The following is a 9,580-nucleotide window of genomic DNA, read 5'->3' on the forward strand; positions in this document are numbered from 1 at the left end:
ACAAAAGCGAAACTCCATCTCAAAAAAAAAAAAAAAAAAGGGCGGGAAGAGAGAAAATAATAAAGATCTAAATGAAAATACATAAAATAGAGACTAGAAAAGTAAGAGAAAACATTAATAAAATTAAGAGTTGGCTTTTTGAAAGTATACACAGTATCAGCAGACGTTTAGCTGGACCAAGAAAAATACAGAAGATTCAAATAAATAAAATTAGAAATATAAGAGGAGACATTACAACTAACAGCATGGAAGTACAAAGGATTACAGGAGAGCACTATGGAGAATTATACACTCCTCAAGATGTATAACCAGAGGAAATGGATTCATTTCTAGACCATACAACCTACTAAGACTGAATCATGAAGAAATAGAAATTCTAAACAGACAAGTAACAAGTTAGGAGATTGAATCAATAACAAAATATCTCCCATCAAAGAAAAGCCCAGAACCTGATGGCTTCACTGATGAATTCTACCAAACATTTGAAGAACTAAACCAAGCTAACTCAAACTGTTTCAAAAAATTGAAGAGAAAGAAGTACTTCCAAATTCATTTCACTAAGTATCATTATCCTAATATTAAAGCCAGACAAGAATACTATAATAAAAGTTACAAGGCTATATGCTTGATAAACACATGTATAAAAATCCTCAGCAAAAACATAGCAAGAAAAATTCAATACCACATTAAAAGGATTGTTGACAATTCACCATCACCAAGTAAGATTTATCCCAGGAATACAAGAATGGTTCAACAAAGCCAAATCTATAAACGCAATATAGCGCATTAACAGAATGATGTACAGAAATTACATAATTATCTCAATAAGGCAGGAAAAGCATTTGACATAATTCAACATCCTTTCATAATAAGACTCTCAACAAATTGGTATAGAAGAAATGTACTTCAACACAATAAAAGGGCATATATAACAAACATACAGCTAGTATCATATTCTAAGGTGAAATTTGAAAGCTTTTCCTCTAACATCGGGAATACAAGGATACTCACTTTCGCTGCTTCTATTCAACATAGTACTGAATGTCCTAGCTAGAGCAATTACACAAAAGAGAGAGAGGCAAGAGACACTAGAAATGGAAAGAAAAAAACTACATTTTTCCTATTTTGGGATAATATAATCTTTTATGTAGAAAACCCTAAAGATGCCACACTAAAAAAAATCTCTAAGAACTGATAAATTCAGTACACAAAAAATAAAAAAACCATAGAAAATAAACAAAAAACAGCACAAAACATTGCAGCATTTCTACACACTAACACAAAACTATCCGAAAAATAAATCAAGAAAACAATTCCATTTATAACAGCTACCAAAAAATACATAGGAATAAATTTAACCAAGCAGGTGAAAGCCTTGTACACTCCAAATTATAAAACAATAATGAAAGAAAATGAAGAAAACTCAAGTATATAGTAGGAAATCCCATGTTTACAAATAGGAAGAATTAATATTGTTAAAATGTCCCTACTTCCCAGAAGAATTTGAAGATTCAACGCAATTCCATCACAATTTCAATGACATTCTTCACAGAAACAGAAAAAAATCTAGAATGTGTACGAAACCACAAAATACTGAATAGACAAAGCAATCTTGAGCAAAAAGAACCAAGCTGGAGGTATCACACTACCTACTTTACAAAGCTATACTAACCAAAACATCATGGAACTGGCACAAAAACAGACACATAGGCGAATGCAACAGAATAGAGATCCCAGAAATAAATCCACATGTGTGGTCAATTCATTTTTACAAAGTTGCTAATAACACACAATTGGGGAAGAAAGCCCTCTTCAATAAATGGACACATGGATTATCTACATGCAGAAGGATGAAATTAGGCCAACATCTCACACCATATAAAAAAATCAACTCAAAATATAGTAAAGACTTAAATATAATTCTTCAACTGTAAAACTAGTAGGAAAAAATAGGAGAAAAGCTCCTACACACTGGTTTCAGCAATGATTTTTGAGATATGAACCCAAAAGCACAGGCAACAAAAGCAAAATTAGACAAATAGGATTACATCAAATCAAACTGCTTCTTCTCTGCTAAGGAAACAATCAACAGAGTGAAGAGACAACCTACATAGTAGGAGAAAGTATTTGCAAATATACATCTGATAAAGTACTAATATTCTAAATATATAAAGAATCTAAACAATTCAATAGTAAGAAACCAAATGACCCAATTTAAAAAAATGAACATAAGATCTAAATAGGCATTTCTCAAAAATATATACATACAGATGGCCAATGAGTATATGAAAAAATGTTCAAAATCACTAATTATCACAGAAAAGTAAATTAAAACCACAATGAGATATCACCTAAAACCTGTTAGAACACATATTAACAAAAAGGTGAAAGACACTCGTTGATAAGGATGTGGAGAAAAGGGTACCTTTGCACATTATTTGTGAGAATATAAACTAGTGCAACCATCAAAGAAAACAGTATAGAAGTTCATCAAAAATTAAAAATAGAAGTACCAGATCATCCAGCAATTCTGATTCTGAATATATATCTAAAGAAAATGAAATCACTATGCAGAAGGAATGTCTTCACTTCCATGCTCAATGCAGTATTAGTCACACTGGCCTTGATACGGATTCAACCTAAGTGTTCATCAACAGATAATGGATTTTAAAATGTGGCATATATACACGATGGAATACTATTCAGCCTTAAAAAGAAAGAAATCCTGTCATTTGTAACAACATAAATTAACCTTAAGGATATTATATTAAACAAAACAAGCCAGGGACACAAAGACAAATACTGTGTGATCCCACTTATATGTTGAATCTAAAAAAGCTGAATTCATACTAGTAGGGAGTAGAGTGGCGGTTACCAGGGACTGTGATGTGGGGTAAATGTGGGGAGACATTAATCAAAAGATACAAAATTTCACTTATATGGGAGGTGTAAATTCAAAAGATCTATGGTACAAAATGATTATTATAGTTAATATCAATGAATTTTCTTTTTGAAAATTGGAAAAAGGGTAGTTTTTAAGTATTTGCATCATAAAAAAAATCAGTGTTAGGTAATATATATGTTAATTAGCTCGTTAGCGATTTTATAATGTACACATATTTTAAAACCACATGTGCATGATAAATATATACAATTTGTATTTGTCAATTTAAACATTTAAAAAATCAATTAAATGTGAAAAAAGGCAAATGGATTCCTAAGGAATAATTTTTAACTACACTGCAGCTGTAGAAAAGTATAATTGAATATGATCTTTTTAAGTCAAGTAATTATTAGACCAAAATTTCTTACTAAAATGACAGCTTGGTAATATAACAGATTTTCAAGGCATTAAAGCCTCAGAGCTCATTAATATGTTACCTAGAAGTAAGCTACTGTAAATTTATAAATAACCTGCTACACAGAGGAATTAACAAAAAGCTTCAAAATCACTGTTTAATTTTAAATTTGCTAACAGTTTATCAGCTGAGATGATTAAATGGCAAATTATAACTTAAACTCTATTATACTGATGTAATGTAATTAGTGGTGTCATAAGGCACACCTACAAGCTTCAGAAGTATTGAAATTTACTCACAAGGCTGACACTTAATGCCTTTGGAAATATTAAAATTCCTCTCAGTACTCTTAATACATCTTTTTTAATATAGTAAAAAATGTGCTTTCTAAATTGAAAGTACCCTGGTTTGAGAGAAGTTTAGCTATTACAATCATTCTTCCAGGATTTTCTTTTAGAAATCCAATTTAAATGAATGTTTCAGATGACTAATTTCTTAAGCTTGTTATCTCCAATATTTGAACTAATTGGCAGTTATTAACCATATAACACATAACATTTTGACACCTAACATCACTAACAAAATATTATTGAAATATGGCCCAGTATGTCACTTGCACCTGTAATCCCAACACTTTGGGAGGCTGAAGCAGGCAGATCACCTGAGGTCAGGACTTCGAGGCCAGGCTGGCCAACATGATGAAACCCCATCTCTATTTAAAAAAAAAAATACAAAAACTAGCCGGGCATGATGGCGCACAGCTTTAGTCCCAAATACTAGGGAGGCTGAGGCAGGAAAATTGCTTGAACCTGGGAGGCAGAGGTTGCAATGAGCCAAGATAGTGCCACTGCACTCCAGGCTGGATAACAGAGTGAGACCCTGTCTCAAATTTAAAAATATGTATATATTGAAACAAGACAAAATTTTATTAAAATAGATTTTCTCCCTTTTTGGGGAGTGGTGGAGATTGATTTTCATATCAGAATTTCTTAGAGACCTGAAAATATAAGTTATCTATTTTCATAATGTCCTTTTTTATAGTTTTATTTCATTTTTTAAAAATGTGTACATATTTACAAGGTACATGAAATATTATGTTATATGCATATAATGTGCAGTAATAAAGTCAGGGTATTCAATGTGTCCATCACCCAAGTACAAGACATTTTTAAATATAGTCATCCTATCACACATTGTATTTATTCCTGATATGGTATGGCTGTGTCCCCACCCAGATCTCATCTTGAATTCACACGTGTTGTGGGAGGGACCCAGTGGGAGGTAAGTGAATCATGGTGGCAGGTCTTTCCCGTGCTGTTCTTGTGATAGTGAATAAGTCTCAGGAGATCCGATAAGGGGTGTTTCCCTGCCTTTTGCCATGATTGTGAGGCCTCCCCAGCCACATGGAACTGTAAGTCCATTAAACCTCTCTTTCTTTTGTAAATTGCCCAGTCTCAGGTATTTCTTTATTAGCACCATGAGAACGGACAAATACAATTCCATCTATATTACTGTATGTTTGTACGCATTAGCCTATTTCTCTTTATCCTCCCCCCCCGACTCCCTCTTCCCAATCTATACTTTCTATTTTTCACTCTCTACCTCCATGTGTTCAAAAGTTTTGGCTCCCACATATAAATGAGAACATGCAATATTTGTCTTTTTGTGACTGGTTTATTTCACTTAAAAGAATGGCCTCCAGTTCCATCCGTGTTGCTGCAAAGGACATGATTCCATTTTTGTATGGCTGAATAGTATTCTATCGTGTGTATATACCACATTTTCTTTATCCATTAATCTGTTGATGGATGCTTAGGTTGATTCCATAGCTTTTCTAATGTGAATAGTGCCATAATAAATGTGTGAGGTGAGTGCAAGTATCTCTTTGATATATTAATTTATTTTTCTTTCAGTAGATACTCAGTAGTGAGATTGCTGGATGGAATGGTAATTCTATTTTCAGATTTTTGGAAATGCTGTTATCTCTATTCTTAAAAAATCTTTCCAAATCCCTAAATCACCCTTAAATCTTCTATGACTGCACCTCTTAGTCTCCATGTACCTTCATAAATGTTGTTAGATGCCCTTCCAATGTGCTTGTATAGAACTATGCATTTACATGTGTCATTGCACATTTTATTACTTCTTCCTCTCACGATGATATAAATTCTTTGAGGACTAAAACTGTACCTTATTTACTGTTACATACCAAAGATCTCACATACTTCCCATAAATATTGTGTGCAACATTTGTGCTGTGGAATTAATAAATATTTGTATGTAGTCTATTGAACTTCAAAGTATTTTGCCTACTTCCAGCATTCTTGTATTTGATAAATAGGTGATGGTTATACAAATATTTTATACACTTACAGACTTCTACAGTTTTTCTTAGTCTTTGAATTTTCAAGTGCTTTTCATTTTTTCTTTTTCATCATATGGTATGATGGTTTAACTTATTACTTTAGGGTTTTTTGCAAAATCCATTATGTTTTCTCATAAATAATTCTCCAGAAATGCATACAGAATTCCAACTATGTTTTTATTGCTTTCATTATTATATTAGTCCAGTTTCATGCTGCTGATGAAGACATACCCAAGCCTGGGTAATTTATAAAGAGAAAGATTCAGTGGACTCACAGTTCCATGTGGCTGGGGAGGCCTCACGATCATGGCAGAAGGCAAAGGGCACATCGTACATGGAGGCAGATGAGAGAATGAGAGCCAAGTGAAAGAGGTTTCCCCTTATGAAACCATCAGATCTCATGAAACTTATTCACTACCACGAGAACAGCATGGGGGAAACTGCCGCCGTGATTCAACTATCTCCCACCAGGTTCCTCCCACAACACGTGGGAATTATGGGAGCTACAATTAACGATAAGATTTGTGGAAGACACACACAGCCAAGCCATATCAATTACATAAAGTGCATTAACTCACCAAATGAGAAAATTAATCTGAAGCCCCACCAAATAAGAGTTACCAAATAAGAGTTAAGAAGAACAACATTAACAGATAATGTTAGTCTAACATAGTAATTTTCCAGATTTCTAAACTGTCAATTAATCAAGTATTATTTGACTCATGCTTTTGCTTGATAGATTCTTTCAGTAACCATGTATATTTCAATAGTCATGTTCAATTAAGGTAGCAATGGGAAAAATATTCTTGAGATTAGCTCACATTTTAAAGATCTTCTTGATTTGTTTCCATAATTCTTCACTATACTATTTGGCACATTTTAAGTCATTCTTCTTTGTGTATGCCTCTGATTAGTGTTTGAAAGTAGTTATCTTATTTCTCATTTCATCCTTTGACAGTGTACATATTGAACACTTTTTATCTTGCCACATTAATCATTTCTCAAGGTTCTTTAATCATTTCATTCAAAATATTCACTCAACTTTCCCCAGTCAGCTCATAAATTTTTGATTACACAGTGTTCAAATTTAAATGCAAAAATGAAAACATGGTCCTACAGGAATACTGCAGACTACAATTTCTTGCTATGATTATGTTCAATGGGATAGGAGCATCTTCAATTACTCCCAACATAGGAAGACTTCAGAGAGGCAATTTAAAGGCAAAAATTCAAACAAATAGTCTATAACTGCTCTTTTATTGGTACAAAAACTTATTTTTATATCTTATCTAGCTAACTATGGTTTTAATTTTTTCTAATATCTTGTTTTGCAATAACAAACTGAACTTACTTTATTGGAATCTACTGCTGATTTCTAACTTTTCTAACTTCATTAATAGAAAAAATTAATGTCACTGTATTTCAAATGAATATATACTTCATATTATTCAAAGAAATTATGTCATTATAGATGATAATTCTCAAATTACCTGTTTTTTTTTAACAATTTTCTCCTCTTTTCTATTCCTTTGGAGACTGGTTTGCATGGATGAATAATGAGATGCCTGTGGTTTCTGACTTCTGATTAGTTTGGCCAAAGGAGAACACAGGAAGGAGTTCAAATAAAATAAGGTCAGGGTATTCATTCTCTTGATTCCTTTCCTATAGAGTTAATACTAAAAAGCAGTGTCTCTTGACTGAAAGTCACTGCTATTACTACAAGAAGTCTCCATAGAGAGATAAACTTCCAAAATGGTGGAGTGAGGATCTCAGTGAACTTGTTCTCCCTCTAAAACCATTAAAATGTGGGCAAATCAACTAAAATCAATGATTTTAGTACTCTGACAATTAACACAACTACATAAAGGTAGGAAAATAATCTATCTGAAAGGTACTACTGAACCTTGGTAAGAGAGCAGGTTCTGTGATGTTTCCCCATTCCCCTTCCTTTTCCAGTTCAGTGGTACAGTAGACAAAAGCCAGCAATACAGCAAAAGAGAGAGAAAGACAGACAGAGAGAGAAATAGATTGAGAAAGATCCCTAAACACTCTTAGACCTCTGTTAAAAGCACCATCCCCAGAGGGCTATCAACATTTTGTCTACATTTGAAGTTCACTGGAAAATATATATTCTTAGAGTACAGTGGCTATTTGATTTGATCTAGAACTCCTCTCAAAAGAGGGAGGAGAGTCTAACACTACGATATTACCCATAAAATAGCAAACTACTGGTCATATCTCACTTACATAAAGTTGTGATTTTAGTTGGGCCATACGAGAGCCTGCACACATCTTTAAAAGGAAATCCTGGGGAAGTAGATGGCCATAGGATACTTTGAAAAGTGTCCAGTTATTCCTAGGAATCTAAAAGATTGTATGCTTGTGCAAGCCAGTGCACATGCCGGAGAAGACCTGAGACAGAAGACAGCACCAGTGGATCACCGTTGATTGACCCTGAAGCTTTGCAGAAGAAAGTGCAAGCTAAGTTTGTCTTGTAAACTGCCTAAAGTTTGAAGGCATGCCTTATCACTCAGGTCATCTTTTCACAGAGTGAAATATACAAAGACAATGAAATTAAAAAATCTCCCAAGCAATCATCAGCTCACATTAAATTACACTGAATAAAGCATGACAACTAAGAAGTCAAGCTTAAAATTAAAAATAATAATAATAATAATAAAGCCAACAGAGAACTCAGGGGTAACACACTGGAAAGAATACAGAAACTACAAATTTGTTTCAAGAATTATGCTAAATAATGAGTAAAAAATTAAAAAAATATATCCCAGCAACAAATAACACAAATGAAAACAAAAAGTGTAATACAGACCTTGATGGGGGTGGGGCACGATGTGGAGGAATGTGATCCCCACTTGTTACAATACAGTATATAAAATGTCCAGTTTTCAACAAAAAAATGAAGTCCAATGGGACAACAAAGTATGAGTCAGGGGCTTAGATCTTTGGTTCATTAATAGTCCCATCACCCACTGCCACTCCGCATCCCTGCGACGGTTCTCAGCTGCCTTCTCCTCTAGTCCTACTCAGTGTTCATGTAAGGATCTACATTTACTGTCCACATTGGGGTGTAACATCATATAGTAAAATAATAACACTCTTAAAGATCAACAGAGATCATGGCAGAAAGGAAAAAGGGTTCTTTTTCTAGCTTTTGAAAGAGAGACCCTACATTTGAATTTTGTACTGAGCCTTTTAAATTATGTAGTTGGCCCTGCTCCAAATGAATACATTTCACAATGTCAACAAATCAAGAGCCTCATGCTTCTGCAGTTGACATTAATGTACTCACACTTATGAAAGTTTGCCAATCCCTGACCTCTGTTTAATACATTCTCACAAATCTCTATAAAAGTCAGTAGTTTGTTCTTCTAGAAGTGACTGTGTCTGGTCAATATAATGTTCTCTTACTTTAGTTTGCAATAAATTCAGCTGAGTGGGATTTGGTGATTATTGTGGTTTGTTTCAGATATTTTGTGATAGTCTCATTACTTGAGAGAACCAACATTTGGGTATTTAAGGATGAGAGATCTGATTATGTGTTTCCAGTGCCCTTAACGTTAAAAACAATTTGTTCAAAGAGAGGGTGGTTATTTGGAATTGATAAGAAATACTAAGAAATAGCATTGGTGCTCTATTCTCAAAAATTTTTCCCCACATATTCCAGGAAAGAGCTTCATTGCTAATGAAAAACTATGTTTTCATAATATAATCATTCTAGGTTCAGGAAAATAAGAAAGTTATCATTCATTTATAATTTATTGAAAACTTTTCCAAACCAGTGGTACCTATGTGACTACCAAATCGTATATGCTCAAAAATATTACATTAATGAAGTTATTAAACAACACATTAATCATCATTGAATTTTTCCTCTCAATTGTGAGCTGAACCCACA

The sequence above is a fragment of the Pan troglodytes genome, chromosome 4 (assembly GCF_028858775.2).
Source record: "Pan troglodytes isolate AG18354 chromosome 4, NHGRI_mPanTro3-v2.0_pri, whole genome shotgun sequence".
NCBI classification, from domain to species: Eukaryota; Metazoa; Chordata; class Mammalia; order Primates; family Hominidae; genus Pan; species Pan troglodytes.